We start from the raw sequence: 12,865 nt of genomic DNA on the forward strand, positions 1-12,865 counted from the left end.
GATTAGGCTCAGGGTTAAATGGGCAAAAATTGCAAGTTCTGTGCCCTTTATGACTTAAGTCCCAAACTGCAAGTATCATGAATGGAGTAATGAGGATAGAGTTCATTATTCCTGGTAGCACTTTCAGGATGTGGCAGGCGTTTGAGAGCATGACAGGATGTGTTGCAGAGGTCTTTTTGCAAATTTTGCTGAATTTTGTGCAAGCTTGCCACCTTAGGTTGTGCTGACTAGTTTTGTTCCACATGGTCATTCAACCTGTTTAAAAATTTTGTCTGTCCGTTGTATTGTCTAATTATTGGGGTCTTTTGTTCTAACCTGACTTTGTATTTAACCTCATTACATTCCATATCGCACTAGAGGTAGCTGATGGAGAAAATACAATATTCTTCCTAAAATCTTAGGCTTCTGTATCTAGCACCACACCACATATGATCATCTCAACAGATGCAGAAAAAGCATTTGACAAAATTCAACACCCTTTCATGATAAAAACCCTCCACAAAACTGGGGATAGAAGGAAACATCCTCATCTGATAAAGAACATCTATGAAAAACTCAGAGTTAACATATTTAATGGTAAGACATATTTAATGTTTTAACATATTTAATGGTAAGAGACTGATTATTTTCCCCCTAGGCATCAGAAACAAGAGAATTATTTCCACTCACGAATTCTGTTGTAGTAGAGGTTCTAGCCATGAAAATTAGAGAAGAAAAAGGAGTAGTACCTAGATTGTAAAGTAAGCAGTGAAACTATCTCTTTTTCCAGATGACATGATCTTGTATATATGAAATCCCAAGGAATCCACTAAACAAACAAAAGACAGCAACTACTACAACTAATAAATGAGTTCAACAATGTTGCAGAATATAAAACCAACATACAAAAATCAGTTGTATTTCTATATCCTAGCATCTTTGACCTTTGGACAATATTTCTGAGCCACTGGTTCCTCAATCAGAAAATGAAATTAAGAAATCAATTCTATTTATAACAACATCAAATATAATAAATCTAACAAAGAAATTTAACACTTTTATCACCCTGAGAACTATAAACATTGTAGAAAGAAATGAAAGACCTAAATAAATGGAAGGACACCCCATGTTTATGGGCCAAAAGACTTAATAATAAGATGGCAACATTTCCCAAATTGATTTACAGTTTCAATGTAATCCTTGTCAGAATTCCAGCTAGTTTTTTAGAAGAAAATGAGAAGCTGAATTTTTAAAATGCATAAGGAAATGCAAGGAACCTAGAATATCCAACCTAATCTTGAATAAAAGAACAAAGTTAGAAGACTCAGACTTCCTGATTTCAAAATTTATTAGAGCTATAGTATATAAGATAATATGATACTGGCACAGATATGCCCTTATTAGAAAAAAATGTAAAAAGATAGACTTATAGATCAATGGATTCGAAAAGAGCCCAGAAATAAACCTTTACATTTTATGGTCAATTGATTTATTTTTATTTTTTCAAGATTTTATTTATTTATTTGACAGAGAGAGAGAGAGAGAGCGCACAAGCAGGGGGAGCAGCAGAAGGAGAGGGAGGAGCAGACTCCCAGCTGAGCAAGGAGCCTGACATGGGGCTTGATCCCAGGACCCTGGCGTCAAGACCTGAGCTGAAGGCAGACAACTGACTGAGCCACCCAGGCACCCATGGTCAATTGCTTTTCAACAAGGTGCCAAAAAAATTATATGAGGCATAAATGGTGTTAACACACTGGATATCCATATGCAAAAGAATGAGGTTGGCTCATAAACCTAAGTGAAAGAGTTAAATCTTAAAACCCTTAGAAGAAAACGTAGGAGTAAATCTTAACGAGCTTGGATTAGGCTTGGATTTGGCATGGGGCTTCTAAAACACAGCACCATAAACACAGGGAGAAAAGAAAATCGTCAGCAGCCCTTTGGGGCCTGAGGGGAAAATGAAAAGGGTGTGAAAAGGAGCTGACCTAGGACACCAGGAGGCCAAATGTTTATTTCCTCATGCTGTTGGAGATTATAACCTACTTTAGTTTATTCGTTTTTCAACTTGAATTGAGACCCTTTTTCTTGCTGCCTTTACTGGGTTTTCCACCTTGATAGAGTAACTGGAATCTTAGTACCCCTCGAAGAAGGTAGCCCCTGGAATCTGCAGGCATGTCTTTGGGCAGATGGTTTTTTGCAGTTCTGCAGACCAAACCTAATTACCCATTTTGAATTGTCATCTGAGTTTCTATTTGAGTTGCCAATGTTTGTCCATTTGATTCTTCTCCTGTCCATTAAGCAATTTTAGTGCATGAAAGAGCATCTAAAAGAATGTCAGGAAACCAGCAGCCGTTTGTTGAGAGCCATATGGGATATCCTGGCACTAGTCACCAGAAGTCCATTTCTTTCCTTAATCAAGCAAGTAGGAAATATATACTATTGTAATAAAAAACTCAAAAAAGATATGGCCTACCACATCTGCAGAACAGTCTGCAAAATTCCTATCATGTTAATAGAGGCCAACATACGTACTGAATGCCAATTCTATGTGGTCAAGAAGGAATATACTTAATCTCTATCAGAAATTACAGAAAACTAAAATACCGTGAATTGGAGCTAATAGTTTTTGAATAAATAATTATTAAATCAAATACGTTTAAACATTCTTTCCTCAGTTTTCTTTTTTAAAAACATTTCTTAAAAGATTTTATTTATTGATTAGAGAGAGGGAGAGAAAGAGCGAGCACAGGCAGAGGCAGAGGGAGAAGCAGGCTCCCCACCGAGCAAGGAGCCCGATGTGGGACTCGATCCCAGGATGCTGGGATCATGACCTGAGCCGAAGGCAGCTGCTCAACCAACTGAGCCACCCAGGCGTCCCACTTTCCTCAGTTTTCTTAAGTTTCTACAAAGGGTCAAATTCCACCCTAACTCCCAGAGCTACATAGCATCTCTTGTCAAATGTGAGATTTGTCTGATTCAACAACATAACAGAAATTACTCTCCTTCCAGTGATACTCCCTATATTCCCCTCTTGTTTAGCAATAGCAACAGAAGGGAAATCAAATAAATCAATTAGCCAAAGTTTATTTTTTTTTACATGCAATAAAGTGTTCGTAAAAGTGAAATCATAATGTTCAGTGACAAGAATGCTTTTTAATGTTGGAGCTTCTTCAATCTTTTAAGTGCTTTTGAATCAGGAATGAGTAACGGACTTTTTAAACATATAAAAGTAGGGGCAGGTAAGATTACCTTGATAGCAAGTAACCATCTACACAATAGTAAAATTCCTCCTCTATTGAAAATTTACAAGTTTCCCAGTCCTTTAGAGCTTGAGTTTTAAATTGGGATATGTTCGCACTACTAGCGATCTGAAATTAGAAACATCCAATGTACCTGTGAAAGGCTGTCCTAGACAGGGAGTCACCTGGTAGCCCAAAGAATACCCTTTCCTCGCCCACTGCCACTGCCCCTGTGGACCCCCTCCGTTTCATCCTCCTTCTCTTCTTCACCATTGATTAGCAGAATGCATGGCTGATAAAGGTTCTGCTCCCCAATTTTTTTAAAAGATGATTTCTTTAATTTTTAGGTTTTTTAAATGTTAATCTCTACTCTCAAGATTAAGAATCACACGTTCTGACTGAGCCAGCAAGTCACCTCTTCTGTTCCCCAATTTAAATGTGTGTATGGGGGAGTGGTTCTAGACCATGAAACAATTCTCCAACACCAGCAGGTGTCCTACAATTCAACCGAATTCTGACTTGCTCTACCCAGAGACTGCATCAGATTCCATAGGTTGAGGGCTCAGTTCTACACTCCTCCCCCACCTTATCATCTATTCTCTGACCAACTAGCTATAGATTGGGGGCTCCAATAACTTTCTCCTTGGGCTTAATTTACTAGCATGGACCTCTGACACCAGGTATTGAGTCTAGGTTGTCATCTGTGCTTCTGACTGGACAGCTATAGACCAGAGGTTCCCACAACTCCCTCTTTGGGTTCGATTAATTTGCTAGAGCTGCTCACAGAACTCAGGAAACCCATGTATCCACTCGAGTAGGAGTATATTACAAAAGATATTAAAGGATAGAGATCAATAGGCAGATGAAGAGATACAGAGGGCGAGGGCACAAACAAAGGGGTCATTGTGGAACTAGGGGCCTGGCATGGTAGCCCATGGAAGCGTTCTGGTTAACCAATAAAGCAGCTCTCTGATCCTACCTTTTGGATTTTTATGAAGGTCATTACATAGGCATGACTGACTGAATCACTGGCCACTAGTGATTGAGTCAACACCTAGCTCCTCTCCCCTCCCCCAAAATCAGAGGGTGGAACTGAAAACTCAGGTTAGTTCTCTTGGCAATCAATGAACCCCCCCCCCCAAAGTTAGGGAATTTCCAAAAATTATCTCATTAACAAACCTAGTGGTGATGGAAAGGGGTTGGTTATGAATAACAAAACATCATTTCATCTTTATGGCTCTGTAGCATTTCCGTGAACCAAAAAGACCAAATATTCTAACAAAAGAAGTTCCCATTGCTCTCATTGCTCTAGAAATTCCAAGAGTTTTGGCAGCTATGGGCCAGGAACTATACGTGAAGATCAAATATATATGAGAAATATTTCTCATATATATGAGATTTTGCAACATATATATGAGAAATATTTCTCATATATATTTTGTCATTCACATGAACAAAATACATATTTTTTAAAGCTTTTATTCACTTGACAGAGAGAGGGAGAGAGAGAGTATGCACAAGCAGGGAGAGCAGCAGGCAGGAGAGGGAGAAGCAGGGTTCCCAATACAATGTGGAGCTTGACCTTAGAACTGTGGGATCATGACCTGAGCTTAACTGCTTAACTGACTGAGCCATCTAGGTGCCCCTAAATTTGGTCATTTGGGAAATAAAGACATTTTATCTTTTTTTTCCAAATGACCAAATACATATATATGTATATATGTATGTGTGTATATATATATATCACACATCTTATAAATCACAATGTCACAGCTGATACCTTCCCAAACTTATTAGTAAGGTTGCCAAAGTTATCTGGGATCTGTGGTCCAAGATTTCTTTCTTGTTGATTCAGCACACCTGCTACTCACTCACTCTTTCAACTCTAACCAGGGTCCTTTATTCCAATTTTCCATAGTATCTCCACCAGCATCTATCCATGCTAGATCACTGAATAATCTACCAATTCTCCCCTTCACTTCTTGGATACTCCCTTCTCCCTAAAACTATAAACAATATTAGTTCTGTACCCTAAATATATACAACTTGCCCTTCAACACTCTGTGCTCCATTGTTCCTGGGAAAAGAATAAGGTTTGGCAAAGAAGTCTTGGCTCCCAATCTCTGTCTGATGGACAGAAGTTGCTTTACTGGAGTGCAGAGCAAGCCTTGTGAAGGCAAGTCCCTAAAGAAACATTCTTATGAAGGATATTTCATCATGTTGTCAGGAAGACCATAGGCTACAGGTGTTTGTCTGCTTCCTTGGGAAATACACATTTACAACATGGCTGCTATGAGATTTGCAACTGATACAAAAAACAAACTAATTCCTCAAAGGAGTGTAATCTAGGTTCCAAAATCTGGCTCTCCAGCCAGGTCGTCTCTCTTTCTGGCATCTTCACTTCGATGTCCCCTAGGTGCCAAAAACCTAACATTTATACTCCACTAAACCTGCTTGTCCTCTATTCCCTATTTAGTTAAGAGCACCCTTATCCACTGATTGCCCAAACCTAGAAACGTGAGCTGGCTTTGTTTCCTGTTCTTCACAGCCCACATCTAACTGGGCTCAAATCCTCCTAGTCCTGTCTCTAAAATGTCGACTATTCCTTCACCACAACTGGAGTTCAGACCCCATCAGTTTTTATTGTAACTATGACAATAACTGTCATATCAATTGTCATGTCAATGATCTCCTCCCTTGTTTCTTTCTACTCTCTTCAAAGTACAAAGATCTAGCTTTGTACTGCCTCTAGAATTTCTTTCCAAAACAAAGACAGAACTATGAAAAGCCCTCTTTATTTTTTTTATTGTGTTATGTTAGTCAATATAAAATAAATACATATTTAGTTTTTGAAGCAGTGTTCCAAGATTCACTGTTTATGTACAACGCCCAGTGCTCCTCGCAATACATCCCCTCCTTTATACCCACCACTGGCTCACCCATCCCCCCACCCCCTCCTCTCTAAAACCCTATTTCAGAGTCCACAGTCTCTCAGGGTTCATCTCCCCCCTCCAATTTCCCTGATTCACTTTCCCTTTCCTTCTCCTAATGTCCTCCATGTTATTCCTTATGTTCCACAAATAAGTGAAACCATATAATTGACTTTCTCTGTTTGACTTATTTCACTCAGCATAACCTCCTCCAGTCCTGTCCATGTTGATGCAAAAGTTGCGTATTCATCCTTTCTGATGGTTGAGTACTACTGAAAGGCCCTCTTTAAAACACAACAAAATAACAACAAACAACACATACACACACCCACCTCTTGGATTGCTCTTCCTGATAAATCAGAAAAATCTAACTTCAAAAGAAGAGAGATTATTGCCTACTGGGTGTTACACTCAAGCAACTGGTTAGTACACTTCGGGCTTCTGCCAGCAGGAATTCCTCAAGTCTCACACGTGAGCACTTCTGTAAGGCCTGGGAAGAGACAACCTGTTCTCCTATTAGTCTTCATCCTCAGGTGTCCTTATAGTCAGCCCCTCCTGAGCACTCAGATTAACATGTGAAGATGACTGGAAGCCAAAGAGAAATAGAGAAGTCCATTTTCTCAAGTTCAGGTGGGGACTCTTGCTATAGAAAAAGTCCATGGGCTTTCTGTCTAATCTCAGACTTCCAAAGACCAAAGAAAAATTCTGTTTCAAATTGCGGTAGCTCCCCCTAATCACGTTTCTAATGAGCACCTGACTTTTCTCCATTTTCCTAATTGGGCTCTTGTCATCGTACTAGTTTAATAATTTCAGCTTGAATGAAGTTGTTGAGGCATTCTAAGTATTTTCCTATTCAAATACTAGAATAATAGTCTATTTTTTAATTAAAGATTTCATTTATTTATTTGACAGAGAGAGAGACACAGGGAGAGAGGGAACACAAGCAGGGGGAGTGGGAGAGGGAGAAGCAGGCTTCCCATTGAGCAGGGAGCCCAATGTGGGGCTTGATCCCAGGACCCTGGGATCATGACCTGACCTGAAGGCAGATGCTTAATGACTGAGCTAGCCTCCAAGGTGCCCCTAAATATTAGAAAAATAGTTTAGAATGCCAATTATTTCCTTACTGATTATAATTCGAAACCAAAGTTTAAAAGGATCTGGGTTCAAATTCTGAAAGAACACTTCTCCTAAAATCTAAAGTAATTCAGTCACCAAAGATATTTGAGCCCATATTTAGCACAAGCACTAAACTAAGTGTTGGGGCTAAAATAGTTCAGAAGAAACGGACATGTTCCCTGTGCTCATGGAGCCTACAGCTGCATGAGTGGGATAAGTATCAATCAATCAATTAATCAAATAATTGACACATTTAAGTATACAATCTTAACTATGGCAGGTGCTCTAAAGGGGAGGTGCTTGGTACTTTGGGAAACTATTTTTCTGGAATTTCATTTAATCAGGGGGTCTTTTTAGGAGGAGACACTTAACTCCAAAATGGGAATGATGACTAGGAGTACTTGATAGGTCAGATCTTCTGGTCACAGTGACAGTATCGCAGAGTGGCTACAGCTATGGGAGGGGTCTAGGAAGGGTAGGGATAAGGAGATGCACTTGAAGAAGGAAGTAAGTTCTAAAATCTTCATAGTTGAGAAGTATTATCTCTAAAAAAAGGAAGTATTATCTTTATCATAAATACAACTGAAATCCTTGTAGAACTTACCTTTATGGGGATGGAATGTTAAGATCTAATCGAAGAAAGGGGGACTTACCTGAATTCTATGTCTGACTCCTGAAACACCTTGTTAACACGTTCATGCCTCCATGACTCTAGTTTCTTTATCTCAGTAATCAGTGTACCTCAAAGCATGTCATCTCAAGTTTTGTAGTGATATTTTAAGGAACAATGAGTCATAATTGCTGAGTTCTTTGAACTCCTTGGATGAAAGATGTTATATGGTCTATAAATGTAAAGCATTGCTATTATCTATCAGACAGAAAGCTGTCTCCAGCCAAAAAGAAACCAGCAAAATACAAAGTATGAGTCTCTGTCCACTTCTGTCAGAGTTAAATATAGAATCTGGGTATAAATTAAATAGGCTTAATGCTGGGTAAGCTCAGCATCTTTGATCTAAAATGCCCAGAGCATTGGGCAAACATTAAGTCATCTGTTCTCAAAATGCCCCAGGTGCATGTCATAAACACCAGCCATTAGACTTCTTCCTAGGATTACGATAGAGTTCACAAAGTTTAATTTTCTTCCCAAAGGTCGCTAGCAAGGTTAGTGTAAAATCCCAGAAAGAGGGACGCCTGGGTGGCTCAGTTTGTTAAGTGGCTGCCTTCGGCTCAGGTCATGATCCCAGCGTCCTGGGATCGAGTCCCGCATCGGGCTCCTTGCTTGGCGGGGAGCCTGCTTCTCCCTCTGCCTCTGCCTGCCACTCTGTCTGCCTGTGCTTGCTCTCGCTTCTCTCTCTATGACAAATAAATAAATAAAATCTTAAAAAAAAAAAAAAAATTAAAAAAAAAAATCCCAGAAAGAGGATATAAGCTCCTGATTTATTCTGCCAGTCCTACTTATTTTTACCCAAACAAGCAAACAAACATAAACACGTCAAAGCCAAAATATAAACTACAGAACATGGAGATGAAGAAAGAGCTTAAATAAAACAAGCAACATATTTTTATTCTTAGGTAAATATTGTATCTCTTTCTTATCTTTAGTACAGGACAAATTTAGTACTTGGTGGATTGCTTTGGCATAGAAAAAGTAGAGAAAAGGGACTGAAAATGAAGACATTTTAAGGGACTTTCGGCAAGAGGTGAAAAGAGACAGGGGTGGGGCAGCTGAGTGGCTCAGTTGGTTAAATGTCTGTCTTCAGCTCAGGTCGTGATCCCAGGGGCCTGGGATCAAGTCCTGTATCAGGCTCCCTGCTCAGTGGGAAGCCTGCTTCTCCCTCGCCTCCCTGTGGGTGCTTTCCCTCTCTTACTCTCTCTTTCAAATAAATAAATAAAATCTTAAAAAAAAAAAAAAAAAAGCTTTAAAAAAAAAGAGAGAGAGGGACAGGGATGAGAGGAAAATGTGTAAGTTCACCCTTTTCCATTAAACCTTTACTATTATTGGTACAAAACAGCAAACAGGGGAATTGTGAGGGAGAGACAAGCAATGCTCAGATCCAGTTTATCTAGGGTCTTTTTTTTTTTTTTTTTTAAAGATTTTACTTATTTATTTGACTGAGATCATAAGTAGGCAGAGAGGCAGGAAGAGAGGGGGAAGCAGGCTCCCTGCTGAGCAGAGAACCCGATGTGGGGCTCGATCCCAGGACCGAGACCACGATGACCCGAGCGGAAGGCAGAGGCTTTAACCCGCTCAGCCACCCAGGCACCCCTATCCAGGGTCTTTAAAAATATTCTCATTTCTTTTTAAAATCAGATGAAATAATGCCACAATCCAGGCTGGATTAAATGTCTTTATACCAGCAGAGTTGTAAAAGATAATTTTATTGTTATTTTTAAAATTCTTTTTTATTTTAAGTTTTTATTTAAATTCTAGTTACTATATATGGTAAAATTGGTTTCAGGTGTAGAAAAGCCAATTTTAATGATCTTTTGTGGTGGGAGGGACCCACAAAGACAAAAATAAAAAAGTGCACCCAGGGCCCCTGATGGTCAGATTGTGGCCCTGGAAACTTGGATATTTTGAGGAAAACCTGCTGAGGAAATGCTTGACAAGGATTTGTTTACTCCACCCGGACAGCAGAGAATCCTGCAGAAGCAACTAAATAGAATGTTTTTCGAGTGATTCAACAAACTGACAGGAGAGAGCTAAATGAAAAACCCTGGGGGGCTATCAACACAGGAAGACGTGGTTTGATTTCTTCCTATAGCCCGCCATCTATAGAGCCAGGAATGTTGTTTTATTTAAAAGGACTAATGAAGATTTGAGAATGATGAGCCTCCTCTGAGCATTTATAATGACTAGTATCCTCTCATGCTGGTTTCTGATCCCAATTTATATGAACTGTGTCATTTGGGAACTTAATCCCCAAAATTATTTTTAAAGTCTTCCTGTATTGGTAGTGCCCCTGGATCCTGGCAGAAGTTAATACAAACTTTCTCTCAAGGAAAATTCTTAAAGGTCTCAAATACTTCACACAGAGAAAGTTCCACAAAATGCACTTGCAATTAAAAAATAATCATAAAACATGAAGAGGGAAACCTAATGTTAAGAACCTGTATAAACGGCAAAACAGAAAATATGAGGGGTGCCTGGGTGGCTTTGTTGACTGAATGACTAAATACTGGTTTCAGCTCAGGTCATGATCTCAGGGTCCTGGGATCAAATCCTAGGGGAACTCTGCACAAAGCCAGAAATGAGCTTGGAATTCTGCCTCTGCCTCTGCCCCTCCCCTGGCTCGCATAAGCAGTCACTCACTCTCTCAAATAAATAAATCAGGGTTTGATAGCATCAGGCTTATCTGAGAACGGATGAGGGGAACCAAAACAGGGTGATTGTTTCAAAGTTAGTTTAAGAAAAAGTTAAAAACTGAGATTCCCACCTTCACCCCTTCTGCTAGCTGGCCCAAGATTGGGTGAGTAAAACTGGATCTTTGGACCAGATATCAAACAGATATACTAAACTGTAGTTTAGTTGATGCCCTCCGTGCTATTCCAGTCATCCTTCTAGAAAGCTGGCCCAGGGGTACCTGGTGGGCTCAGTGAGGGGCATGCGACTCTGGATCTCAGAGTTGTGAGATGAAGCCTCACGTTGGGCCTGGGGCCAGTTTTAATTAAAAAAGAGAAAAAAGGGGCACCTGGGTGGCTCAGTGGGTTAAAGCCTCTGCCTTCTGCTCAGGTTATGATCCCAGGGTCCTGGGATTGAGCCCCACATTGGGCTCTCTGCTCAGCAGGGAGCCTGCTTCCCCCTTTCTCTGGGCCTGCCTCTCTGCCTACTTGTGATCTCTGTCTGTCAAATAAATAAATGAAATCTTAAAAAAAAAATGTAAAAAAAAAAAAAGAAAAAAGGTGGCCCACCATGTGTTTACACTCAAGTGCTAGATAGCAGGTTGGTTGGTTTGTTTGTTTCTAAAAGTAGGGGCGCCTGGGTGTCTCAGGCAGTTAATTGTCTGACTGTGACTCAGGTCATAATCTCAGGGTCCTAGGATCAAGTCCTGCAAAAGGCTCCCTGCTCAGCAAGGAGTCTGCTTCTTCCTCTTCTGCCTGCCCCCCGCCCCAACCACTTGTGCACATTCATGACCTCTCTCACTCTCTCAAATAAAATCTCTAAAAAGAAAAGCAATTATACTGGTGATCGCCTGTGACTAACCCAATCACCAGCAAGCCCAGAACTTTCAACATGCTTCTTTTTCTCAGCCCAATTTTAACCTTTGAGCAGAAAATAACGAACTAGCAGAAATCGGAGGAAAGCAAATAGTATGAAGTGACAGAGATGAAAACAAAGAAACAATCAGAACAAATAGAAACTGCTCTTGGATAAAAAAGCTAAAAGGCCATCAATAAAATCTTCAGTTTTGGCCTGTATAAACTATTCATTTTTTAAAATATTTTATTTTATTTTTTTTAAGATTTTATTTACTTGACAGAGAGAGATCACAAGTAGGCAGAGAGGCAGGCAGAGAGAGGGGGAAGCAGGCTCCCCACTGAGCAGAGAGTCCAGTGCCTGGCTTGATCCCAGGACTCTTAGATCATGACCTGAGCCCAAGGCAGAGGCTAAACCATGAGCCACCCAGGCGCCCCTAAGATTTTATTTTTAAGTAATTTCTACACGCAGTGTGGGGACTGAACGTACAACGCTGAAATCAAGTCGCCAACTCCACTGACTGAGTCAGCCAGGCACGCCTAAACTTAGCACTTTTGTGTATTCATTCTGGAATCACATTATTAGCGATAAAGGATAATTGGAAGGAAGGCAGACAGGGACAAAGTGCCACCCCCACAACCAAGACGAAGCCACCCTTAAGATTTTTACACCATCCTGGAAGATGCCCTCCAACCTATTCCATGTGCTAGATGACAAAAACCTGATTGGATGACAGGCAAAGGAAGGGTTAGATTAAACAGCCCTCCAACAAACCCATAAAATTCCCTAGATAGAACCCCGATGGTAACCCTCTCCAAGCCCCTTCTTCCTCGGGAGCCTTGTATTATCACTCAGTAAATTTTGCTTTGCTGCCCACCACTCTTTCTGGTCTACCTCTTCAGTCTTCAAAGTGGCGTGACCAAGAACCATGGGCTCTGGTGGAGAAAAAAAATCCTCTAATATTAGGAATCTAAAAAAATTCTAGGTCACTGCCTGAGAGTTGATTCCAAATATTATATACAAGGCATAAAACTAAAGTACTTATAAATTCATTTGCACAGGGGTAAATAGATGACTTTAATGGTATTAACCCATGAAACCCATGCTCTTGGTATTGTAAGTAGAATACATTGTGAGAAACTTTCTTCTTCCCTTTCCTTACTTTTAAGTAGTCTCCATGCCCAACCTGGGGCTTGAACTCATGACCCTGAGATCAAGAGTCACATGCTCTACTGACTAAGCCAGGCAGGCACCCCAGAAACTGTCATTTCTTAAGAACAGCATTATCATTTTCCAGAAAGTATAAAAATCAGCAGCGTCACCTATGAAAAAAAGTTTCCTGCTTTACATGCCTTTATATGCCAGGCTGTGAAGAAGTAAAAATCCTTTAATTTTTAAGAATT

The 12,865-nt window shown here is 40.1% G+C and overlaps 1 long non-coding RNA gene across 2 annotated transcripts in view; it reads right to left on the minus strand.

The window, feature by feature from the left end:
* LOC131825268 (uncharacterized) overlaps positions 1-12,865 on the minus strand; it is a 102,802-nt gene that overhangs the window by 87,015 nt on the left and 2,922 nt on the right. The gene's annotated exons all lie outside the window — the stretch shown is intronic.

The sequence above is a fragment of the Mustela lutreola genome, chromosome 2, assembly GCF_030435805.1.
Source record: "Mustela lutreola isolate mMusLut2 chromosome 2, mMusLut2.pri, whole genome shotgun sequence".
Classification (NCBI taxonomy): domain Eukaryota; kingdom Metazoa; phylum Chordata; class Mammalia; order Carnivora; family Mustelidae; genus Mustela; species Mustela lutreola.